Source organism: Zalophus californianus, chromosome 10 (genome assembly GCF_009762305.2).
Source record: "Zalophus californianus isolate mZalCal1 chromosome 10, mZalCal1.pri.v2, whole genome shotgun sequence".
NCBI lineage: Eukaryota > Metazoa > Chordata > Mammalia > Carnivora > Otariidae > Zalophus > Zalophus californianus.
In genome coordinates this window covers 99,901,375-99,927,970 of record NC_045604.1, presented here as the reverse complement: position 1 = coordinate 99,927,970, position 26,596 = coordinate 99,901,375, and the positions used below count along the sequence as shown (strand labels likewise).

The 26,596-nt window shown below is 45.9% G+C and overlaps 1 protein-coding gene and 1 pseudogene across 1 annotated transcript in view; one reads left to right on the top strand and one right to left on the bottom strand.

Annotated features, from left to right (window-relative positions):
* GALNT17 (polypeptide N-acetylgalactosaminyltransferase 17) overlaps positions 1 to 26,596 on the top strand; it is a 458,315-nt gene that overhangs the window by 316,551 nt on the left and 115,168 nt on the right. The gene's annotated exons all lie outside the window — the stretch shown is intronic.
* Positions 22,754 to 25,649, bottom strand: LOC113931976 (annotated as a pseudogene).

Here is a 26,596-nt window from a genome sequence, read left to right as displayed (position 1 = left end):
GACACGGGCTCGATCCCAGGACCCTGAGATCATGGCCTGAACCAAAAAATCAGGAGCCAGACGCCTAATCGACTGAGCCACCCAGCGCCCCAATAGCCACTATTTGTATGTGGCTTGACCCTTGGGCTTTTCAAGTTTGCCACAGGCCAGCACAATTCTAAGTACTTTGCATACCTGAGCTCATTTAAACCTCACAAAATTCTAGGGTGTTTCCTAAAGGCAGTGGGTCGGTGAGGGACCAGTTAGGAGCACAGAAGCCAAGCTGGGAGTTTTGAACAGAGTATTACTGGCAAGTGCTTCTGTCAGCTGGAGACTCGGTGTGGAGCCAGGAACTCTGGGTTTCACAGGAAGTTTGGAGCTTTTGTCTTCCTTCACTTCTTGACACATGTAGACCCAGGCTGAAGACAGGGCATGGATCCTGTTTCCTTCTCCTGACTTCAAGCCTCCTGCCAGTGCCTCCCATTGGCAGAATTTAATTTTATGGCGCATATAATCTGTAGAACCTAATTTAATCAGAACCTAATCAGGAATCTAATCAGAATATCATTAGGCAGAGGGGTCTGGAAAATGTCATTTGGGGACTCCCTGCCCCCAGAATCCCAGGGCAGGGTTTAGAAGGGTGAGCTTGGCACTGAGAAGGGACAGATGATCATACAAACAATAAGTCATCCGCTCTGTGGGGCTTCCTTCCAACATATGGCCTCTTAATAACCACAGTGGCTTTGTCTCTAGAGTTTGCATCGCAAGCATCTGTGTTAGGAAGAGTGGTGGGTGTGAAACCCTTGGTCACGTGGGCATTTCATGTTATCATCTTATTAAGAAGATAGATGTCATTTCTGGGCCAAGTGTCAAGACCCAAGAGGGTTACTAACAATTGGAATATTAGTTGGTAAACATTAAGTACTTCTGCACCTGAGATGGATTTCCCCGAGGCAATTTAATTTGTAAGAATAAATGCATTTAATTTCCAGCAATTGGAATTTCTGACTCTGTGTCCCATAATGCTGAAGCCGTGTCTATATTATGTCCCAGCCAGGCCATTATCAGGCCATGTTTAGTAATAAAAATCAATGATTTCAGTTTAACAGCTCATTTTATGACTCAGCTGACTGTCTTAACAATCAGTCTGTTTGGGCATTTAGCTATCAAAGATGAAAGACCACGCATCAGTGACTGTGCAAGGCAAGGGAGATTGTTTACCAACTTTGGTCACTGTTCTTCTCACTGAACTCCTTTTCCCAGAGGTACCGAAGAGGGCTAGCCATCATCAGTAGATGTGTTCACCTCGGTTTTGGATTGCACCCAATTCTCTGCTTTGGGGAGGCTCCTACATCTGGGCCTCACCCTTTCCCAGGCAGCTTGGCACGGAGACCCAAGCCCTGGACACAGCCAGGGCCTGGACACTGGTCGCTGCTCAAGTGGGAGCAAAGAAGACGGGCCTTCAGCCTCGAGGAGCTCCTTGTATAATGAGGAGTACATGGGTACAGATAAGCTTGAAGTTGTTTTGAGTCTGCCCTTAAACGGTTGAGTAGTAGCAAATGGTTTGGCAAGACGTGAACTTGGAAGAACAAGGTCCTTCATGTCCTGACTCCGCATGGTCAACCCCATCTTCAGGTTCCTCCTCCTCTGAGACACCCACAGGAGGACTCTCTGCTCCTGGCTCCTTGGCTTACTTTGCATGCCCTGAACACACCATGCCCATTCAAACCTCCCGCCTTCCTCCATGAGGCCAGGATCTTTCTACAGCCTGGGATGCCCTTTTGCATCTCACAGCATGTCTGCCTGGTGATTACTTATTCATTCTTTAAGGCTCAGCCCAACACCTCCTCCTTTATACAGCTTTCTCCTCGATCAGTCTCTCAACTGTAGGAAGGTGGTTTCCATCCACCTTTTATATTTCAGATTGCATTGTATCACAGCTACTTGATTACACATAACAAATTAAGAACTCTTCAAAGGGGAGAACTGAGGGTTATGTATCTTTGTGTCCTCAGTGTCTAGTAGAGGGTGGTAGATTGAATGGTGGGCCCCCCCCCAAAAAAAGGACCCATGGGACCTGTGATTGGGTTCGGGATTTCTAGATGAGACCATCCTGGATTATCAGGGTGGGCCCTAGGTTGGATGGCAAGTGTCCTTATAAGAGACAAGAGGAGAAGACACAGACATAGAGGAAAGGGCCAGGTTTGGAGCTATGGAACCACAAGACAAAGTATGCCTGGGGCCACTGGAGGCTGGAAGGGGCAAAGGCAGATTCTCCCCTGGAGCCCTGGGAGGGGGTGCAGCCTGCCTATGTCTTGATTTTGGACTTCTGGCCTATGGAATTCTGAAAGGATGCATTTCTGATGTAAGCCTCCCAGCTTGTGGCGATTTGTTATGGCAGCCCTAGGAAAACTAGTAGACAAAGTGACCGGTACAGAGGCGGGGCTTAGCTGTTCAATGAATAAACATTGATAATTCTGTACTTAGAACATTTGAAAGGGTTAAAGACATTTCAGGGGAAAAGGGAAAATCCTGGGTGTGTCTTCTGCACACGTTTTTATGAGTCCAGTTGACACCCTGGAAACCAGAGCTTACCGATGCCATTTCAAGCATCGTGCTCCTCCATGAAGGACGAAGGGGCCTCTTACACCTTCAGCCCATAGGCCAGCGGCACAGTGAGGGGACTCCATCCCCTCTGCTTCCAGTTTTCGGCAGAGATGAGAGACTGAGAACTCCACTCTGAGCCTTCCAGTCAGCCCGACAAAGACATGGCAGATTGTAGAGCACAAGTGAACAGAAAAGATCATCAATTAACCTAATAAAATTGATTTAAAGGCCTTTAAACTTGAGAGTGTGTTCAGTGCCAATGAAGGATCTTCCCAGTCCCTTGAAATGATGAGATAAAATGATCAATCGCCCTTACCAACCTCCCTTTTTCGGTAATGCAGTGGCAGGAATAACTACTCCACTGTCAGATTAACCCTTATTTTGTAAAGGGTCTCTACACTCTTCTTCGCTCCTAAGTGCTTGGAGCTGAGCCCGTGAAACTCCTTTCTCCTTCATTGCTCGCCTAATATTTATTGGAGGCATGGTAGGAAAGCAGCGTGGGACTAGCCCTGGCGATTGACTGCCCTTTTTCTCGGAGGATTTCTCAGAGGCTGAGTTTTTTTTTAAATGTCATTTGAATTATAAAAATAGAAAAACGTGTGTTGTAAAAAATTCAACCCATTGAGAATTACATAAGTCAAAAGCCCCTTATTTTACCGCCCTCCTTTGAACAGTTTGGTATATAGACTTCAGGACCCTTTGCTTTATGCATTTACCAATACGTGTACGTGTGTATGCGTGTGTGTGTGTGTGTGCGTGCACATGTGTGTACAGGTGCATATGCTCATAAACATACATGACGTCATCTACAAAATTCAGTACATTCAACAGACTTTTTTCCGACAAATATTTTGGTGGCACTTAAGATGTGACCAACTTGGAGTGCCTCATTCATATTATTCTGCAACTTGCTTTTGTACTTAATTCACCAAGGACACATCAATCGCTGGAATTTAATTCTGCCTCAGGCTTTTTATTGAGTACCTACCGTGCGCCAGCACTGTTCTAGGGGCTGGGCTTATAGCAGTGCACGCAGATAGGAGTCTGTCCTGTGGAGCATTTTAATCAGGACCTATTGTTTATGGGCACTTGGTTATTTCTATTCTCTATTCCAACAAATGCAATAGTTAATAGCCTTAAATGTATATTTTGTTACTTGGGTATATTTCTAGGCCAGTTTCCCCGAAGTAGAAGCGTTCTGTTCAATCGTGTGAGCATGACAGTTTATAATTCACAAACGACCAGGAGGTTTGAACTGCCCCTCAAGTCAGTGTTCATCAATGGACCATTTGCTTTCTTAACCCAAGGGTAATTACTGTCAATTGCTGCATCATAAGGCCCACGTCTCCTGCTTAGAATCCCTACTCTGCACTCTGCCCTGGATTCTTGAAGCCACAGGACAGAGTTGTGCTAAAGGACCAGTGGCCACTCGCCACCAGGTGGTATGGCGAGAGAGTCCTTGGGTCTCCTGGCCCCACACAGTTCCCATTCATAGTCCCTTCTACCCATGTGCTGTGGACCTAGGCTTACTCTTAACCCAGCCCCTGATGATGTGAGAAGAGAGGAGGTGCAGTTCCGGCTTTCTATGGATAGTTCCTGAGAACCCACCGTGACGGAGCTGCAAATCTGAAACAGGAACGGGAAGGACAACCTAATTATAAATAAGACCATTTGGTGATTTGCACATCATTTCTTTCTGAATTATGGCTGCTCCCTTATGAATACACATGGAGGCCCTTTTCAGAGAAGACTTCTTTAAGCAGAAGAGTTATTGAAGAAAAGAATGTGGTAATCAAGCCCATGCATTCATTTGCTACCCAACAAGAATTTATAGAGTACTTGCTAAATGAAAGACATTGTGTTAATTGCTGTTGATGATACACAGGGGAACTCAAACATGAGCACGTTTTGAGAGTGGGAGAAGGAGATCATGTAGGTGAATAAGTGCAGTGTAAGGTGGAAAACCGTAAATGCCAAAGAGAAGTGAAGAACAAAGCGTGCTTGGAGTCTGCAGACGTCACTTCCCTTTGCTGTTGATTGCTCTGTATCTCTGGGAGAAGCCACTCTTCTTTAATAAAAGATAATGATAATCTTGGGAAGGTTATTGAGATTGTCAAGGATGTCGCTGGAGCAGGATACATAGATCTGCATTCTACTTTCCTTGCCCTTTTGAGAATTAAAATATACAGCAGGTATTTTGCAAGCAGATTTACCCAGGCTCCCTCTGCCAAGGTTAACGAATCCAGAGCCTCATCAGATTTAAGATCCCACCTGGCAGATATGTTGAATCCCAATAACTTATAAATTTAAGCTATCAGAATAGAGAAATCAAGCCTGTTTGGGGTGGGAGGGGTTTTCAGGAACGAGATGTCTGAGCAGTTTGTTTCACTGTCTCCAGAGGGAGAATGCTTGCCCTTTTAAAAAGAGAGCCCACGCTCCAAAAGAATTTCATTTTTCCTTGTCCTTTGGTCAAAGAGTTTCAGTGACCATGGTTGAGTTATGGTTTCAGCCCATGGTTGGGAATGTTTCTCATTTTTGTGCCCTGCCTGTGAAATTGACCCTAGCATAGTTCCCATCCAGTTTATTTTCCCCTAACATAGGAAGGAGATGAATGATGCATTATCTCCCTCCCACCAAAAACGATGAAGTCCAGAGTGGCAAGAGTTCATTCGGAGAACCAGCTGTAGCCAGCAGTTCCCTTTTTGCAAGCCAACCCTGTCCTGTCTTTTATCCTCTGCAGCTGTAGGCTATTTCTGCCTAAGCAGGAAGAGAGCGCTCTCCCCATCGCCAAGGAAGGAAAGTTGCTTCCTGGTTCTGGCTTGGGGTTGTCCTTGGGTTAACACTGTGGAGACTCAGTTAATTTTGTCAAGTTTACTGCATTAGCATCCCAATTAGCATCTTCCATGGTGTGAATGTGTGTGTCGCCCACCCCCCACCAGCCCAAATTCGTATGTTGAAATCCTCCTGTCCAATGTGATGGTATTAGGAGGTGTGGCCCTTTGGGAGGTGATTAAGTATAAAGACAGAGCCCTCATGGCTGAGATTAATGACCTTATAAAAGAGGTCTGAGAGAGCTCCTTTGCTCCTTTCACCTTGTGAGGATACAGAGAAATTTGCAACCAAGAAGAGGACCCTCACCCAGCCATGCATTCTGATCTCATCCATGAGCTGTGTGATCTTGTGCAACTCCCTTCCATGTCTCCGAACCTCCATTTCTCCATCTGTGAGATGGGCAATTAAATACATGCATCTCCGTTACATGGATTCTTTTTGGATCAGATGAATTATATGCATTAACCTTGAAAGCTTTATTTATAAATTACAAAGCTTTATTCAAATATAAAACATTTAGTAATTTCCACTCTTGGCCACAGGGAGAAATTGCCCAGGCTCCAGGACCTTGCTGGCCAATGTTGTATGCCAGGATCCAACTTTCGACTCTCTTCATCTCTTTTGCCTATTTTCCATCTCTTTGTATGTACTAAGGATAATTTCATCCATTTATCCCTTTGTTAACTCCATTTCACTCTTTCAGCTATACCTAATTTATTATTTGACTTGCCTGCTGTGTTTTAAATTTCAAAGTCTATACTTTTCATTTCTAGAAGTTTTGTGTCATTTTTCACATCTGCTTGTTTATTTTTCATAGGGTCTCCTATGGTTTTGAGCCCTATTTTAAGGTTTTTAACATTTTTATTTTATGGTCTCTGATAGTTTTGTTATCTCGAGTTCTTGGGGGCCCTAATTCATACTGTATTTGCTGACTCTCACTTATGGTGGATTGTATCCTCGTATGTTTGTAATTTTAGATTGTAAGCTCACCTTTTGTGGAGCTTCTGGGTTGAATGTGGATCTCTCCAGTGAAGTTTCTTTGTTTTGTTTCGCTTTTTAATTGAAGTGTAGTTGACACACAATGCTACATGGGGAGGTTTTGCATCTGCTTTTGCCAGTCGCTCCTGGGTATCATCACCTGGGGGCTATGTTTCGTGTAAATCTCTAAGCGTGGTGTTTGCTGACCATGCAGCCAACATAAATTAAAATCTGAAACCCCGCTTAGGGACAAGTTATTATGAATTTTCAGGACAATTTTTTCATGCCCAAATCTCAGGAGGAGACAGGCAGGTTTCCTCGGGTCTCCCCTGTAACTTGTGCTTAGAGCAGATTTTCTGAGCGTAGACAGCCTACACAATCACCGGGTTGAGTTGGAGAGACCCAGGGTAGTATGTTCTCTGCTGCATCAGAGCAAGCATCCACATTCTCTGAACTTCAGTGTCCCCAACTCTCAAAAGCAGATACTATTACTCATCTAAAAGCATTGCTGTGAGAATCAGATGGAATGACAAATATATGTCAAGCTCATGGCCTCACACCTGCCATAGAGGAAGCAGTCCATCGATGGTGGCTGTCCTCCATCACCCCACTGCAAGGGTAAAGGAAACTCAAACCCAGAAAGAATCAGCCCACTGCTGGATGAGGCACTCTCCCTACTTCATGGTCAGGCCATTATCCTTCCTTCAGAAACCCTCTCATGGATCCACTTGTCCACATTTGGGTACATTTGTCTGCCCTTGAACAATAGAAGAGCTGAGGGTTTTATTTTTTATCTTTTTATTTTTCTTAAATTCTGTCTCAAACTTAGAACGGGGTCCCTGGCCTGAGCCTGCAGCAGGAGAGAAACCCAAAGCTGAGGAAGGAGGGACCATCACTGTTTTCACTGATAATGAAGGCAATTTTCTAACGATAAAGGAAACACAATAAAAGCTCTCACAAAATGGCTTTCATTACCCGTTCTCAAGTCTTTTCTAAACAATAGGTTATTAACCATATGCAGTAGGGGCTGAAGCTAATTGTTTTCCCTACTTTTCAAATAAAGAAATGAGTTGTACACAGTGATTTCTTAAGGACACTGCCAATGCTAATATTCTGTCAATTGATTTAATGGAGAGCACTGTGGAAGAGTCAGAAGTTCATAGAGACTGGGAGTTCTGCTCATCTTTTTGTTTTCTTGAATGGTGGAGATACATCCCTGTCTCACTCTACCCCCAGATGACAACAACAACAGCAGGCTTTTCTTATGCCTTTGTGCACATGGCTTATCCAGGTTCTACCTGGATGTGCTGTGGCCACGACCCATCCTTCCCTTGTCATGGTGGAGGAGACTGCCTGGTCTCAGGGTTCAGCTTTCCCCATCATTTTCTTGGTGACTTAGAACCAAGAATTCCCTCAGCCTTGACCTGCTCATCTGTGAAGAGACTGATTCCTGCCTGCCTCCTGTACAGGGTTTAGAATAAAATAGGCATGCTTTGGAAGTGTGGAATCTGGCACAAATGGAAAGGTAAGATGACTGTTGGGGTGTTATCTGTCTATTTGGATTATGTGTAGAAAACAGTGAACATATCAGGCTTAACTATTCTTTAAAAGGCCCACTTATAAGGTTGGCCCTTGGCTGGCATCTTGGACCTCTGATAAGAATGGCTCACTTCATGTGGTTTATGCTGTGTACCTGCCTTCCTTCTGAGAGACTGGAATTTTGGTACATGCTAGGCAGAAGGTACCCCCATCATCAATAAAAACCCTGGGTACTGAGTCTCTGGTGAGCCTTCCTGTTAGACAGCATTTCCCAGTGTTGTCTCAGCTCTTTGCTGGGGGATATCCTTTCTGACTCAATGGGAGAGGATCTTGAAAGCTTGTGCTTGGTTTCTCCAACTGTGTTCCATGCACCTTCTCTATGCTGACTTCCTTCTGTCCTTTTGCTGTAGTAGATCATAGCCACGAGTATGACCACATACTGAGTCCTGTGAATCTTCCTAGTAAGTAATCAAACCTGAGGGTGGTATTAGGGACACCCTCATGCAGATGTTCATTAGGTCTGCAGCTTGAATAACACATTGTGCTGGACTCCCCTATCCACCCCACTGTCCAGGGCACTGGCCTCGCAGACTCAAAACACAGGCTAGGACTCTCAGCAGGGCTAGTGTCTCAGAGAAAGAACAGGAGGCAGTGGGTCTCGCTGAAGCAGGAGGACTGGAGGCTACCAGAGCTGGGAAGATACACATTCTCTGGAGACAAGTACTGGATTCTAGAAGAACAGGAAGAATCTGCCTGAAGGATTGCATGTGGCAGGGGAGGACCAGATCCATGTAGGTACTGTGGACCACTCCCAATAGTGCGGTTCTCCCTGAGGCCAGGGCCAGCACCCACCCAAAGGTGACACATACTGTGGGGAAGGTAGGGGGAAAGGAAGCTCCATGGGCTTTGTCTGGGAGAGCCTGGGTTCAGATCTTGGCTACATACTTACTGGTGATTTGCTGCTGGGAAGAGGATTTACCTCCTTTGTGCCTCAGTTTTCCCATCTTTCAGTTGGGGATATTAATAGTACCTCCTCATAAGTTGGATTAAGTGAAAGGATTAAATGAAATAATGTATGTAAATGCTTAGAACAGTGCCTAGGACTTACCAAGCACTCAGTAAAACTGAACTATGATGGGGTTGGTGGCAAAACTGTCAATTTAATGGCTCAGAAGTCCCTGCCCCTCAAGCCGGGCAGCAGAGTCTGCTCATAATGGGCACATGGGGAGAGGTACCTCTGGGCTGATAAAGACCAGGTGAAATCACAGCTGCCCAGTCAGTTCTATATAAACATGCCTGTGCTCTGATTTTCACTCTGTGACTCTGTAGGTCTGGATTTGACTCTGACTTAACTTGGATTTTCTGATCTCTTCGCTGGAAAATATTTGGGGCTTTGTCTTCTAAACTCTGAACCTGGCAGGGCTGCCAGGCATAACCCAGCCCTGTACAAAAGGCCAGCCTCATGCCTGATCTCCCCGGCTTCCTTCTGCCAAGCTCCCTCCTCCCACCCAGCTGCTCCCAATGCATCATGAGTCAAAGCTGTTCTTAGTAGTCCATTCCCTCCTGGCCGCTTCTCAAATCTCCCAGTGAACAGAATTATTCTGCTCTTTTGGACCCAGTTTGGTGAGTGTGGATGGCAGAGAGGCAGTGCAGTTGTCGTATCTATTAAAAGCGTGCTCTGCTGCTGATTTGTGCTGCCCAAGCTCTCCCATTGCCGAATGCCCATAACTGGGAAAAGAGCAATATGGCCATTTCCCCAGTCCTGGGGCCTGGAGGTAGGGGTAGGGAGACACAGGACAATGAAAAACAGAACAATACACTTGCCAAAGGAGTGCAACAGACAACAGGTTCTCTAGAGGTTGAGCGCTACTGTGCTGAGCTAGTCAAAGGATTCATGGAAGCAGCTGGGCTGAAGCTAACCCCATAAAATATAAGGACTTGAATAGGAGATAGCAGGGGATGGTCTAAACACAGGGGATGAAGTACAAATAATCTTGTCCTTTGAGTGAGGAGCAAAGGATTCAGAGAGGGAGGGGATTCTAGAAAAGAAATTTGGAAAGCTAAGAAGGGGCCAGATTTCCGTGAGCCTTGAATGAGTATTGCCTAGAAGTTTGGAATTCATCAGGCAGGTGTTGAAGATGCCCTGAAATTGAGCATGGTCATGACCTTTGGAAAGTCTCTGTACTTGGAACCTTAGGAGAGAAAACATTTGGGGTGTTGGACGATGTTCTGAGGCAGAGCCAGCTGGTCTACCTGTGCTTCTAGAATAGGTGACCTGTCTCTTCTCCCTCACAATAGACACTGTTAGCAAGGAATGTTGTCATTAAGGAAAAAGGCAGCCAAAGTCCTGTTCTTGTGGAGGATTGCTTAATGACATATGTTACATCTCCTTGTAATTATCCAACTAATCACCCTTCTAAGGAAGTCACTAACAGCATTTGTTGTTTCTTTCTCTGAGCCAGGGAGTGAATGAGGGGGTGTGAGAAATGGCTTTGCTTTTGAGCTTCTGGGAGTTCTGCGTAAAGTCCCTTAGCAGCCTCTGGCCTCTCATAACCATGTGGCCTCCATGTTTAACTCCTTTCTCATGCCATTATTTCCAGGAGGGCAGGTTCATGTTTCATGTGGTCTTGCTGTTATTCCAGTGAGTTCTCACACTACAAGTCTACTTGACCAGACTTACCAGTCCTTCTGGGCACCTGATCCTTTCTTGATTTAACTCCAGAGTGGAATTCCAGGGGCTTTTAGTCCCGTGGGTTGAGAAGGTGATTGAAGGAGATTGTCCTTCATGAGCTTCTTGGCCAAGTATCTATATGACCATGAGAAAGGATCTTAATGTAAATCTGGTAATAATATGTTATAAGATTTAATATATCTTATTATGCCAAAAGAGTATTTCTTTTTCTCCTTCAGTTGTGCTAGAAAAAAAAAAGCCCCTTTCTGTCATCCCAGCTTGTTATATGGCAAGCCCAAGAGGGGATGGGGGAAATGCCAAACTCCTGGGAGAATTTTGGAGGAAAAAGAATCCCATTCTGTCTTATGGGTCTTCTGGGAAAACAGAAAAAGAAGTGTAGAGGAAAAGCTTGGTAGATTCTCCACAGAAGCATCTGGAAAAGAATATGTGACTTTCTCAGCTATATGCTCACCCTGCTTACTTAATACCATGTCTGAATATAAAGCTATCTCTTACTTGTCTTTTTTTTTTTTAAAGATTTTATTTATTTATTTGAGAGAGAGAATGAGATAGACAGAGCATGAGAGGGGGGAGGGTCAGAGGGAGAAGCAGCCTCCCTGCTAAGCAGGGAGCCCGATGCAGGACTTGATCCTGGGTCTCCAGGATCATGACCTGAGCCGAAGGCAGTCGCTTAACCAACCCAGGTGCCCTCTTACTTGTCCACGTGCATAAAATCCAACATACTTAAAAATAGAATAATTAGAATGTGATATATTCAAAACAACTACTAGCTCAAATGGGTCCTGCCCCAATTCAAAATTGAGAACAATGGTTGCTGGTGTTATATTTTTAAATAAAACTTCTCCTACATCATTCAGTGTTTTTTTAAATGATATTTTAATAGCACCATATATTTTTATCACGGGGATATGCCAGAATATGTTTAACTGTATCTCTGTTGGTGGAAATTTAAGTTTTTAGTTTTTCTCTATGACAAATAATGTTTTGATTAAAATTCTTACACAAAAACTTTGAAAAATCTTTAATTATTTCTTTTTCTTTCCCCATCTGGCTGCTTTATAAGATTACATCTTTTTTGTTTATGTTTTTTTAATTTCGTTGTGATGTGTCTAGGTGTGGATTTCTTTTTATGTATTCTGCTTGAGATTTGTTGAGCTTCTTAAATCTTCACATTGATGTCTTTCCTCAGTTTTGAGACATTCTCAGCCATTACCTCTTCAAATATTGCCTCTGCCATTTTTTCTTCTCTCCCAGGATCTCAAAAACCCATGTCAGACTTTACTGTATTCTCTATATAACCTCCCCTCATTTATGTATTTTTCGTCTTTTTGTCTCTCTGGGCTTTGTTCTTGAACGTTTCTTCTGACCTATCTTCCACTTTAATAATGCTCACTGCCTAAGTGTCTAATCTGCTGTTAAACTATCCATTGAGCTCTTAATTTTAGTTACTTAACTTTTCAATTCTACATTTTCTTTTTCAATACCTGCTGTTTCACTTTTTATATAGTTTCCAGCTTCCTGCTGAAATTCGTAAGCTTGCTTGAAACCTTTCTGTTATCTCTATTTTCTGTGGGTCTGACCTTTGACATCTTGAGTCTGATGCTTCTGATTATCTTTGATTATGTGTTGGAGAGCGTATTTGAAAAAGTATTTGCTGAAAGAATTTGAAACCTAGAATGATATTATCTGCATCTAGGGAGAATTGTTGTTTACTCCTGTCAGGAGCATGGGAGTACTGGTAACCCTGATCCCTTTAATCAAAATTCAAGAGTTGAAGTTCCCTGGGCTACTCAAATGAAATGAAGTGGACTTGTATCCTGTGGGAGGGCAGGTTGATTTCCAGTAGACTGTTACTCTTAGGTCAGCCTTTCATTGTCCTAGCCAAAAATGGAAGGTGGTTTATCATGTTGCCCTTCATGGTGGGCCCTGAAGTCTAACTTTTAGCTTCCTGGTCTTTTGAGGTTGCCATAAATGTAGCCCCCCTCTCTGTACTGGTACATAGCTCTGGGCAGAAGCAAACCTAGCACTGGGATTCCCTTTACTCCAATCTCAGCCAGATCTCAACTCAATAGTTTATATTTATAATTTTGTTCATCTTTAATGGTTTTATTAAGATTAAAAAAATTTTTAAATCCAGTTTCTTTCATTGTTTTCAGCTGGAAAGTTGTCCAAATCACACAATCCAACATTCTCAGAGGCAGAAATCATTATTATCTAGGATAAATTCGTGGGCATGGGATTTCTATGTCTAAGACTTGTACGCTGTTACGATTCATGAGACATCTTGCCAAATTACTTTTCTAGAAAAGTTGTTTTTCTTTTGTGACTCCTTTGTTCTTTTCTTCTCCTTGTTTTCTGCTGGTGTCTTAGAATCTATTCATTCTTCTAAGTACTCCAAAACCTGTAGCAGGTTTTAAATTGTAGTTGCAAGTCAGATGTGGGAAACGTTGACTTTGTTTTTCTGTATTTGAATTCAGCTTGATCTCTAGCCCCCATTTTCACTGATGATGAGAAAGAAAACTAATCTTGTCATCTCAAGGGAATTCAGTTTCTTCCAATTTAAAACTCCATTTCTCTGAAGTCAGTTGCTCAGTTAAATCATGATTACACAGGCTATTCTCTGTAAAGGTTGCTCTTTTTCCTCAAAGGATCTTCTTCTCCTGCTTCCCCCCTTGAAGAACTCCTAGGAGCAAGTGGGAGCTGACATTATACAGTGGTGATGGGGAGAGGTGTCTAGGATGTAAGCTGTCCTCTGTAACCTTCTTGGCCCCTGTTAACGTGCCTCATACCTGCCATCTTCAGCTTTACCCCCTATGTATTCACTGCTGAGGTCCTTCGTGTCCTGATCCTGAACTCCAGGCATAATATCCACCCATTCTGTGCCTTCCAGGCCCCTGACTCCCTTGATCCAGTCTGTTTAGCCTTTTGCCACCACTCCCCTGGGAAACGAGGGAACATCAGGATTTCCTGCAAACCAAGAGCTAGCTGTGGGCACTGGGAGCACTATTGTAAGTCTTCTGCCTGCCTAAACATCACTCAACCATCTCTGCCCCACTGCCTGGGCACTCTGCAAGACATTCTCCCTTCTGTAGAGTGCTAGGCAGTGTTCGGGAGGAAGAAATTTTCTGTACCCTTCAAGATCCTTCCAGCTGCTCTAAGGGTCAAATTAACATGAGACATTAACAGAGGAAAATCAAATTTAGTTTTGTACTTACGGGGAATCCACACAGACGTGAAATTCTAAAGACAGTAGGCAACATGAGGCTTATATGAGCTAAGGAGAGGCATGGGGGTCTGAGGATACAAAGGGAGGACGACCATTAGCAGGAAAGTAAGAGGAGATGTTTGGAAAACAAAGGTTGCCCCATTATACAGATAAAATTTTTTAGATAAAAAGGAATCTCTGTGAATACCTCTCATCCTGGTACAGGCTCTCTTTTACAGTGTAAATTTAGGCAGTTGAGGGGGAGGCAACGTTCTTCTCCTGAATCTGCTGGGTTTTTATTGCTTTAATTTTATTTTTTAAAATATTTTATTTATTTGAGAGAGAGAGCACACACTCACAAGTGGGGGGAGGGGCAGAGGGAGAGAGAATCCCAGGCAGACTCCACACCAAGTGCAGAACCCGATGTGGGGCTCAATCTCGTGACCTAGAGACATGACCTGAGCTGAAATTAACCAAATGAGCCACCCAGGCTCTGGTTGCACTTTTGAATCAAATATGGATGTAGAGCAATTGAATCTGAGTGTCTGGGAGTGATCCCAAGCACAGGTAGTTTGTCAAAGCTCCCCAGGTGATCCCAGAGTGAGCCAGCATTGAGACCATGGCCATGGAACAACCTCGTCTTGCCTTTGCCTGATTTTTCAAAGGACGCTCAGATTTAGAAAATGCTTTTCTTCTGTGCATGGCTATGGTACTTGAAATCCTGGCTTCAAGACTATTTCAGTAGTTTCAAGAGTCGGCGTTATAGTCACAACTGAAAATTAACACTTCTTTGCTTCTTTTTATCTTAGTTCTGACAGTCTTTACTCATCTCAAAGCTATGACTGCCTCTGGATGAAACAGTGAACCCAGAATAGAAAAGCGTACTCCTATATTTCAAAATATATATTTTATTTGACTACTTTCTTAAACTACTTTACTACTCCTCTAACCCGTAAATAAGCAAGGCCATCAGAAAGCTATGTTCTTACTTTGACCTCATTTTGGCCTTGAAAACAGTTGTCCTCATCTTATTATAATTGGGTAAATGCTATGAGCCAATGCTGAGGAAGGTTTTAGGAAACAGATTTGTGGAGCTTGCTGTGTTACTGAAGCAGTGTTTTGATGAGACGATTCGCCAAGTTACTCAGTGGAGAAATACCTTTTGGGTCTTAGAGGCCAAGTATTTGTACTTCTCTTTTAAAGATCTTTTGGGCACTGTAGATGATTCCAGTAACTCTGTTTGCAGTGACTGCCAGAAAGCCTCTGCTGCATTTGTGGCACACATTTACTAAGTATACATTATGTGCACTAAGCTCACCCTTGGCATCAGCTTCTCCTGCTCACTTCCCCTCTGCCTGCTTATTCTCATTTACTTACTTCTAATTGTATTTTATCCCACGGTACCTGCATTTATATAGGATGTCCTCAAACCTTCTCAGAAAGATTCTCCACCATGCACACATCTCAGTACTCTTCCTTTGGGAGGGGAGGAAAAATAATTTTCCTTTTACCGTTCTAGATTCTTGGCTGAGATTCCTCCCTGTAATAAAAAGATTAATAGGAGAAAAACAAACAGAAGTTTAATAACATGTATACCTTTTGTATACATGGGAGAGACCAAGGAAAACTGAGTAACTCCCCCAAATGGCCCAAGCTACCACCCTAAACACGATCTTCAGCTAAAGACGAAAGACAACCAGGAGGCTGTCAGTAGGGGGTGGCCAGGAAAAGCACAATTAACAAGGGTAAGGTTTGTTAATGATGATTTAAGTGGATGCCTTCTCCACTGATGAAGGTTTCTAGAGACTTCTCTTCCAGATACAGAGAGGGAGGCACCCTTACAAATGGTGTTGGGTATTAAGGAGGGTACATACTGCATGGAGCACTGGGTGTTATGCGAAAACAATGAATCGTGGATCACTACATCAAAAACTAATGATGTATTTTATGGATACTAACATAACATAATAAAATAAAATTTAAAAAAAGTTAAAGAGGCGCCTGGGTGGCTCAGTTGTTAAGCGTCTGCCTTCGGCTCAGGTCATGATCCCGGAGTCCTGGGATGGAGCCCCACATCGGGCTCCCTGCTCCACAGGAAGCCGGCTTCTCCCTCTCCCACTCCCCCTGCTTGTGTTCCCTCTCTCGCTGTGTCTCTCTCTCTGTCAAATATATAAATAAAATCTTAAAAAAAAAGTTTAAAAAATGGAGATTCCCCTTATAAATGTAAAATTCTCTTTCCAAAGGGTAGGTTTCCAGGGCTACTCCTGTGTCTGCTGTTTCTTAAAAATAACCAGTTCAAGATAATCCTTATAGCAAAGAGGCATATTTTGAACTGGCATATTCTGTGCTCCTTCACTTTCCTTATGGAACAATGAGTGTTGCTAGCCTGATGCCACTTTTGGGTGTGCATCCCCAAAGCCTTCACCAGATTTGTTCTCACATCAGCCCTGGAGGCTGGAGAGGAACTATTACTCCCCCTTTACAGATGAGAAGGACACTCATCCATCCTCTAAGTCTTTCTCTCCCCAGGCCCCTTGTCTGCCCTTTTGAAAGTTACCCTTTTGCCTGTCACTGGTACCATGTTGCTCCACATGGAGTCTGCGCTCCCCTCTAGGGGTCATGTTTTAGAACAGAGTTTGGCAAATTTTTTCTCTAAAGGGCCAAATAGTAAATACTTTAGGCTTTACAATCCAAGAGGCAGAGTCAAGGCTGTTGTGTGGATACCTATAAACAAGAGTAAAGGCCAATTTCCACAAATATTTTATTGATGAAATCCAAAGTATAATAATAATGAGGACAGTTTTTTGGACTTCATGTCTACTAATGTGGGTGATGGGATTTTTGTTGGGGGAGGGGTAACATTTTGCTGTGTTCTCATCTTCAAATCAATATGTTCATCTATAAAAAGCATTCTTAGCTCTTGGGTTGGACAAAAACAGGCGGTGGTGTGTGCTGACCCCTGTTCTAGACCTTTCTTCTGTTTCTCTTCCCCAAACATTCACCCAACTTAGGTTTTATCTCAGGAGATAGCTAACCAGACGCTTAAATATACGTACATATGAGGCGTTGATGGCTGATAATGGCTTAACATGTTATCACTTCTTTAGAAACTTTGTGCTTTTACAGAAATCGTCTTCAAAGGATTATTTGCAAATCATTTTCCCAAAGCCTCCAGAAAATATGAATAGCAAAGAGCAAAAGTATTACGCTGAGAAGATTACTTGTAGGGAATATCTTACTAGGGAGTCTTGATATGGTCTTTGTTTTAATAAAAACAAGCGCAGGCAAAATCAGCCAGCCAAGGAAATGCGTCTGGGACTGGCAACTGCAATCCCCACTGGCATTTTCTGCATCTGTGAAAAATCACACTCCGGAGAGATGAGCATTTCCTTTATCTTCCACAGGGAAGAGCTCCTTCCTACCCAGACAGTTCCCTTCCCAATCTGGAAGAAGTGGTGGTTTCAGCGTGAATGATCTCTTCAGCAACAAAACGGAAAGTGCTACCTCCATTTACCAGACGAAGCTCCGGCCTTTGGGCCCTATTTTCTTGTGAGATGTTTGTGTGCTGGAGATAGTGTTTGATTTTTAAAAAGGCAGCGGCACTTACCCTTTTGGTATTTATATGTATAGCAGAGGCAAATGGAACTCTGAGTATTAAATTACTATACTGCGCCAGTTGAGAATTCTATGCAAGCCAGCCAACTCCTTCCCCCAAGTTGTATTTTTAGTGTTTAGCAGCTGCAAGTTCCCAGAAATCTTCAAAGCAGGACCACTTATTCCACCCAGTGCAAGAGCTCGTAGCTGCAGCCTGTATTTCATGATCTTGTTTAGGAGGCTGTGGGATTCCTAGGAGGGTGTGGGGTCAGACACCACCAGGTTGTCTGCACTTACTTCCATGTGTCTGCCCTTGGCCAGTTCACCTAACCTCTGACATCAGATTCCTCCACTGGAAAATGGGGCTAGTAGTATCTACCAAGGAGAGCTGCTTTGAGGATTAGGGATAACTATGAGTTGTCCTAACTCAGCACTGGATGGATCCGTTTTCTCAATATGGGGCGTTGTTGGCCTGGGTGATGCACCACCCACCCGGTCCTCCTCCCCCATCCCTGCTCTGTCTTTGGGGCCCTTTAGCACATCAGTATCTGTGCCAGAGGATGGCTGAAGAAGGGTGACATGCACATGAGACACCCTTTCTGTGTATTAGGAAATGGTGTAAAAGTGCTCATCGCATACGTTACTATAGCAAATGCAGTGAAATAAGTACATTTTGAGTAAACAAGCTACCTAATGCTGAGGAAGTGGACAGTATCACCAAAATACCCAGTGCGGGTTGTACCCTGAGAATGGGACTTGCAGAAACCCTTTCAAGGATAACTCCAGTGATGGTGTAGAGTTTTATATGCTTTTCCTACAAATGGGGTCTTAGCATTAGGAGGTGCTCAGCAGGGGCACCTGGGTGGCTCAGTCAGTTAGGTGTCCGGCTCTTGATTTTAGCTCAGGTCATGATCTTGGGGTCATGGGATCAAGCCCCATGTCAGGCTCCATGATCAGAGGGGAGTCTACTTGAGATTCTCTCCCTCTTGCTCTGTCCCTCCCCCCATATTCTCTCTCTCTCTAACTCTCTCAAATAAATAAATCTTAAAAAAAAAAAGAAGGTGCTCAGCAAACAGGCCTGGACATTAACTGTAGCAGAGCTGGGGCCAACAGAAATGGCAGGTATCTGAGTTTGAGGACAGAGGGAAGCAGTGAGTCCCAATGAGGCAGGCCAGCTGGAATCATGAAAAGAGAAAAACAGGGTGAACCCTGGATCCCTGACTCATGAACCATCAGCCTCATATGAATTTGGAGACATGGCCACCAGAGACAGGGGACAGAAGACAGCGGGGACCTATGAAAGCAGCAGGAGGTATGAGGCAGGCAGGGCAAAGCAAGGGGCCAGTACCCTCACTGGTGACCAAGACAGCTAGCCACACAGTGACGTGCACATACCCAGTCACTGACGATCAGGAGAGCGAGGAGCAGAGGAAGGACCCCTCCCAGTGCAGGCTTCTTTCTGAAGACAGCAAACCGTCTAGTCCACAGGCCACAGACCAGCAGAGTCTCCATTTTCTAGCATCTCTTCCCACTCCAATGGTCTTGTTCACCAGTAATAACAAGCGGTGCCATGACTTCAACCAGAAAACATCTTTACTAAGAAACAACAATAACAAAAAATGGGGGCGTCTGGGTGGCTCAGTCGTTAAGCATCTGCCTTCAGCTCAGGTCATGATCCCAGGGTCCTGGGATCGAGCCCCGCATCAGGCTCCCTGCTCGGCGGGAGGCCTGCGTCTCTCTCTCCCCCACTCCCTCTGCTTGTGTTCCTTCTCTCGCTGTCTCTCTCTCTGTCAAATAAATAAATACATAAAAAATCGTTAAAAAACAACAACAAAAAATAATAATATTTGCTTGTTCACTAGGACAGAATCACATGTGCTCGTATTCCCTCAAGTCCTTGGGATCTAGCCTAACAAAGGTGTCCTCCATGGCCTCGTAATGCTTATTGACCCGATGAACAAATGAATGAAGGAGTGAACAAACATGATCCCTACTCAGACCCCTTCTCTACAGTGATTGATAAGGTATGCAGAATAGAAAGCCTTCCCTCACATGATGGTTCAAGGTGCTAGGAGCCATGGAAGTGGGATTGCACACACATTCTCTTGGACTCTCCATGCAGAGGCACAGACTCTGCACTCAGTTGTGGAGGTGAGAGATGACCTCAGGATGGGATGGACATTGCAGGCTGGACAGGCATTTCTCTTGGGGCCACTGTGACTGCCCCAATCTCTTCCCTGCCCCAATACTTAACCTCAAACGTCACACCTCTGTGCCATGCTCTACCAGACTTTCTCATTTCCCTTTCCTCCTGGAGTGCAGACTACCTCCTCTGCCTGTCTCACTCTAGACCTGAAATGTTTCTTGGAGTGACACTATTGGCCAGGATACTTCCTCACCAGCTTCTGCCCCCTTTGCCCAAAACCCTCCCCCTCAGTCCTTTATCCTTCTACTGTTCTTTTATACGTCTCCATAATAACTCACATGTATTGAGCACAGAGCACATTTGTTTTCTTTATCTTCTCAGATTCTTACGACAGTCCTACTAGGTTATCAGGGCAGTTTCATGTCCAGTTTATAGATAAAGAAACCAAGTCACCACTAGTTGGATGACTGCCCCACAGGATGTTTAGATTAGTGTGCTTTCCCTGAACCCTGGGGCCCTGGGTTTCCACCCATTCTAGAGTGAGGACCATGGTGCTCACCATGATACAACCATTTATCCCAGATTGAAAATATGGCCTTTGGGCTAAAACATTAAATATTTTGGAACCTTCTCTCCAGAGTGCTAGAAGATCTGTCTCCATGAACAGAGAGTAAGAATGGAGATAAAACCACTCTTCCAGTCTCCCACCTTCTTTTTTTTTTTTTAAGATTTTATTTATTTATTTGAGAGAGAGTGAGCAAGAGCAAGAGAAAGTGGGAGAGAGAGCCTGGGGGGGGGGGGGGTAGGACAGAGGGAGAGGGAGAGGCAGGCCCCGGGCCAGCAGGGAGCCCGATGCGGGACTCAATCCCAGGACCCAAGGATCATGACCTGAGCTGAAGGCAGACACCTAACTGACTGAGCCACCCAAGCACCCCTCCAGTCTCCTACCTTCTGTTCTAATGGCAATTGGAAATTTCGGGTTCATGTTTATAATGTGACATAACAATCAAAGCAAGCTTGAGGATTGTTATCATCAGCTCCACATTTTTTATTGCGGTAAAATACATATAAAATTTACCATGTTAACCATCTGAAGTGTACAACTCAGTGGCATTAAGCACATTCACAGTGTTGTGCAACCGTCACCACTTTCTCCTTCCAGAACATTTTCATCACCTCGAATGGAAACCCTATACCCATTAAGCAGTCACTCCCTACTACCCCTCCCCCTCCCCACTGTCCCAGACAACCACTAAGCTGCTTTCTACCTCTATGGATTCGCCTGTTCTGGATATTTCACGTAAATGGAATCATATAATCTGTGACTCTTTGTGTGTGGTTTTTGTCACTCAGTATTTTTGAGGTTCATCCATGGTACAGTACTATTAGTACTTTATTCCTTTTTATGGCTGAGTAATATTCCATTGTGTGGATACGCTACATTTTGTTTACCCATTCATCCATTGACGGACATTTGTGTTGTTTCAACCTTGTGGCTATTGTGAATCATGTTGCTATGAACATGCACGTACAGGTTGGTGTGGGAAGACCCGCTTTCAGTTATTTTGAGTGTATAGCTGGGAATCTGGCTGGAGCAGAGAGTGCAAGGAGAGAGGAGGTCAGAGAGGCCCCAGGAACACGGACTGTCTAGATGGGGCCTAGTGACCCCGGCTTTTGCTCTGAAAGAAATGGGGAATCATTGGAGGGTTTGCAGCAAAGGCCTAGCCTGATCTGATTTATATTTTAGTAGATTGTTCCGGATGCTGTGTTGAGAGTTTACCAAAGGAGAGCAAGGGTGGAAGCAGAAGCCAGTTGGGAGGCCATTGTAGTTACCCAGGCAATATGATGATGATGGCCTGCCCTAGATGGTGGCAGCAAAGGTGGTGTGAAGTCATCAGATCTCAGCTAGGTCTTAAAGGTAGAGCCTAAAGATTTTCTGACAGATTGGCACCAAGGCAAACACCAAGGTTTTTACCTCAATATTTTGGAAGAATGGAGTTGACATTACCTGAGATAGGAAAGACAGTGCGTGGGGCAGGTTTGAGTGGGAAGAAGGTTAAAAATTCCATTTTGGCCATGTTTGAGAGATCTCCTAGCCACGATGGAGATGTTGAATAGGCAATTGGATATTGCCAGTCTGGAGTCCAGAGGAAGGATTCAGACTGGAGTGTAAATTTGGAAGCTATTAAAATATAAATGTTGCTGAAAGCCATGAGAAAAAACAAGACCACCAAGGAGGGCGCCTTGGTGGCTCAGTCGGTTAAGCGTCTGCCTTTAGCTCAGGTCATGATCCCAGGGTCCTGGGATTGAGACCTGCATTGGGCTTCCTGCTGGGCGGGGGGCCTGCTTCTCCCTCTCCCTCTGCCTGCTGCTCTGTCTACTTGTGCTCGCTCTCTATCTCTCTGTCAAAAAAAAAAAAAAAAAAAAAACCCACCAAGGAGTGAGTATAGTTGGATAAGAGATCTAAGGGCTCTGCCCTGGAGTCCTCCTGCCTTGAACACCAGAGAGAAAAGGAAGAGTCAACAAAGAATATGGATCAGAGCATCCAGGAGGACACCTAGGCATGTGTGGTGCTATGGACGCCCAGGGGAGATCCTGCTTCCACAGAAAGGGAATGAGCCGCTGGGTCAGATGCAGCTGGGAGGGCACCCGTGATGAAGACTGGGCCTTGAACGTGGCATTTAGGACAAGTCATCTCTGACCTTGACAAATGCACCTGTGGCGGAGCAGTGATGGTGAAAGCCTGGTTGAGTGGGTTTAGGAGAGAACCAGAGAAAAGATTCAGAGGCACGGGTATAGACAGTGCTTTAAAGGGGTTTTGCTGTAAGGGGAAATGTTAAATGAGGAGGGGGGTGGCTGTAGGGGAAGTGGGTGGAGAAGAAGATCTGTAGTCTCTGTAAGCTGCTAGGAATGATCCAACCCAGGAGGTAGGCCAATAATGTACAGTATTATTCTAAAAAGTACCTGGGAGTTTTCTTTTTCAGGCCTGATGAGGACAAGAGATCAAGAGGTCAATGCCATCGAAAAGATAGTTTTAAGTTCCCAAGAGGAGGCATGGCCTGCCGTGCAAGGCCATATGAGGAAGCACCTGGGTCAGTCAGGCGGCAGAAGGAGTGAGGGGAAAGCACAGTCAGGAGTCTCTGCTGTGGTTTTTTTTTTTTTTTTTTGGTGGGGGGGGTACCAAATTACTTTATTTGAAGAATGGTACAAATGAAAGAAGTTAAGTAGATGTTTTGGTACAACTTATAGAAAAGGTAAAGCTAACCCCAACATGCATGCACTGCCTTGGTGACCAGGGAAGTCACCCTTGTGGCTATGGGAGGACAGCCTAAGGCTTCGCTCTCACTATCACTGTTTCCCAAGGTGTGCTTGTCAAAGAGATACTCTGCCATGCCAGATTTGGGAGCCCCCCCTCTTGCGCAGGTTGGTTACGTGGTCACCCAATTCTTTGATGGATTTCACCTGCTCATTCAGGTAATGAGTCTCAATGAAGTCACACAAATGGGGGTCACTTTTATCAGTGGCCAGTTTGTGCAGTTCCAGTAGTGACTGATTTACCCTCTTTTCCAAGTGTAATGCACACTCCATTGCATTCAGCCCGTTCTCCCAATCATCACGGTCTGGTTTCTTGATATTCTGAAGGAAGATTCGGCCACCTCGTTGGTTCTGCAGCTTCATCAGTTTCTCAGCATGTTCCCTCTCCTCATGAGATTGGTGAAGAAAATATTTGGCAAAGTTCTTCAAAGCCACATCATCGTGGTCAAAGTAGTAAGACATGGACAGGTAGACGTAGGAGGCGTAGAGCTCCAGGTTGATCTGGCGGTTGATGGCGGCCTCCGAGTCCTGGTGGTAGTTCTGGCGCCCCTACGAGGGGGACGCGGTCGTCATGGTGGCGGCTGAGAAGAGGCGGCGGCTGCACGGCGCTGGAGCGGTCCGAGGGCGCTATGAAGAGATGGCGGAGGGCTGGCTCTGAATGGACGGCCCGGGTGGGGGACGAGCACCGTGTTCCGTCCAAGCACTGTTGAAGCAGGAAACCGCGGCGACTCTCAGCAGAGACTGTCTCTGCTGTGTTTTTCAAGAAGGAATGGGCAAGGCAGGGTAAGGCTTAGGATTGGCTAGTTGGAATAATTTTGGCGAGCTCTGGGGAATAAGGGCTGTCCCCCGTCATCTGGCTCCTGGTTCTGGGATGATCAGAGCAGAGAGATATTGCCTCCTGGAGCATAGGACCCAGAGAAGGGCTAAGCGTGGGCTCTGGGATGGTTAGTTTGCATAGGAAAGGCAGTGCTCCCTAGCGGGTCTTCTGCTGTCTCTAAGAATTGGCCAGCCCTGGGAAGGGCAGTCTCTCCCCAGTTGGCAAGGCCCGAGACGCCAAAGCCTCAAGAATACAGAGACAAAGAGAAGACATTTGATACAGGGGAGGGGCAATTGCTGGAGTGAGTCTTGAGTAACAACAAAGGACAGGTGGAGGGGTTGGCGTCGGCTAAGAGCATGAGTTCGGTTGAGCCAAGAGTTCAGTTATAGCAAAAGGAAGGAAAGTGGGTGACAGCACGAAGCAAGTAGATGTGGGATGCGGGGACATTCGCTTTTGTTCACCGCCTTTCCAGGGAAGCAGGAAGCAAGGTCGTCAGTTGGGAGTGAGGGAGAAGGAGGTATTAGAGGCTTGAGGAGGGAAGAGAAGGTGGGGCAGAGGCTTCTAGGACGGTGAGGGAGGAGGGCCCTGTAGCGCGAAGGAAGGAAGGGCAGCAGTGAGACCCCCTGGAGGCTCACAGCCCTAAATTTAAAACAAGACCAGCCCACATGGTTACGTGCGTCTCTAACTGCCTTGAGCTGTGCGTTACAGGTGTGGCGAGTTGCCTTCATCAGCATGAGGGTTTTGCCAACTGAGAACAACAAAGTGCGGGGGGGGTGGGGGACGGGGGGGTACCAGGGCACCATTGCAACAACTGTTGGGGCTTTAGGCTGGGTGGGAAAGGGGTCCGCAGGGCCAGTGGATCGGAGGTCCCAGCGGGGAGAAAGACTGTGGGCCTGCCGGGCTCAAGGAGGTGAGCCGGAAAGATGGGGGATGGTAATGGGACTTGAGCGCTCTCAGTCACAAAGCAATGAAATTTGTGTTATTTTTGTCGAGGTGTATTTTCTATAAGGTAGGTATTAGTTTTTTGTACCATGAAAAATTATTTTTTTCAGATAGAAATGTGTTTTGAAGGGTGGGTAGGATTTGCATAGATGGAGGCGGTCTCGGGGAAGACGTTTCGGAAGAAGGGGGGACAGGCATAAATTGGGACAGGCTTTCTGAACGATGACTAGCCCAGAGTAGCCAGGCCATGGCATCTGTGGGGCAAACGGCTGGGAAGGTACTGAGGAGGACAGGGCAGCTGAAGAAGAGCCTGTCCTTAACTGAGGAGAGAATAGGGAGGCAATAAAGGGTTTTGGGGTGGGGGGGAAGACCTAGACCCCAGATGGGCCCTTTGGCACTTACAAGGAGAAGAAGCGTGGACACGGAGAAGGTTTTTGCATGTGGTGGAAATCCTCCCCATCTCCCTCCCAGCTGGAGCTGTTGTGCGTGTTGCATATATTCTGCACCACAGCAACAATAAAAGTGATTATTTTTAATTTCTGTTCTTCTCCTCTGTAATAGAGCTATTAGACTTTGGCAGATCCCTTAATATGATTATCGTTTTTGAATGATTTTGAATTGAAATGTTTGCACTAATGGTAACCACAGTTGAGTTTGAGGAACGAGGCTGTAGGCTCACATTCCAGAATCTCGTCAGCCCCAAGGCGCCGTTGGCTGGGCAGGTGGCAGGGAGACCAGAGGGGAAGTGGGGGCAAAGCTTGGCTTAGGACGGGTCTGGCCAACCCTGCCCCCACCCCCACCCCCGGTGCGGCAGCTCCCAGGCAGGGCCCGGAGATGGTGTGGTGGTGGACACCTGCTCCTCCCTGTGCAGAGAGGCAGCTACTCACCATCAGTGCAGTTGGATAGTTCCAGAATGCAAAGCAGTTGTCCCACCGACCTCACCAGAAATGCTGGCTGGCCTAGCCGGGGATGGGGACAGGTGTCTTAATTCTTCAGTCTCCATGTTTCCCAGCTCTATGCGAGCCACCTGCCAGGAGCCTTGCGCCGCGGAGCCCTGCTCTTGCACACGGGGAGGGGGGGGCGTCTGGGCTCAGCAGGGAGGCCACCTCCTGGGGGCTGATGTCCAGGCTGGTGCCAGCCTCTCTTTCTCAGGTACCACCTCCCGAGACATGGAACGGTGCCTTCCCTCTTCTTGACACCGTGGCACGTTTTCCCCGTGGCCTTTAGGATACCTTTTGGCAGGCCACCACCAGCAATAATGGTCAATGGTTTGTCCCAGGTCTGCATTTCATTAGGGCCAGCCCCCCCCCGCCCCCCCCCGCCCCCCCCCCCGCCCTTCACCTTCAGCTTCTGACGGCCAGCCCAGGAGGCACACCAGGGCCTGCTTTCAGCTGCTGAGGCCTGGTTCCAACGAGGAAGCCCTTGGGGACTTCTCCGTTCTGTCGTGAGGAATCCTAGGCTCCTGGTAGGGAACCGAGTTGAATCTACGGAACAGAGCTGTGACCAGCAGAGAGGGGACCCAGGGCAGCTCCTGTGAATTCTTCTCTCCCCGCCACCCGCAGGCAAAAAAAACCACCCAGATGAAGCCAGTTATACTAAAATATCACGCTGCTTAACAGGGAAGGATGTTTCCCAAAGGGCGATCCGAGAGGGATCTGGAAGGAACAAGCAGCCTGTCTACCCTCCTTGACAGTGAAAGCTTTGTGCTTCGAAGCCCACCCTCCCTCCTCTTCACCCCTCCCCCACTTCCTCCTCCTCCCTGCATCTCTGCTCCTCATCTCCTCCTCCATTTCACGCCCCTCCTGGTCAGCCCGAGCTACAGCATGCCTCCCTGCTGTCCTTGGGGTCTGGGCCAGTTCAGCCATTGTGCCCCTGAGACATCACGGAGCCCTTCCCCACCAGGGGCGACCACCCAGCTGTGTTATAGTCACTCATTTGTTCACCAGTAGC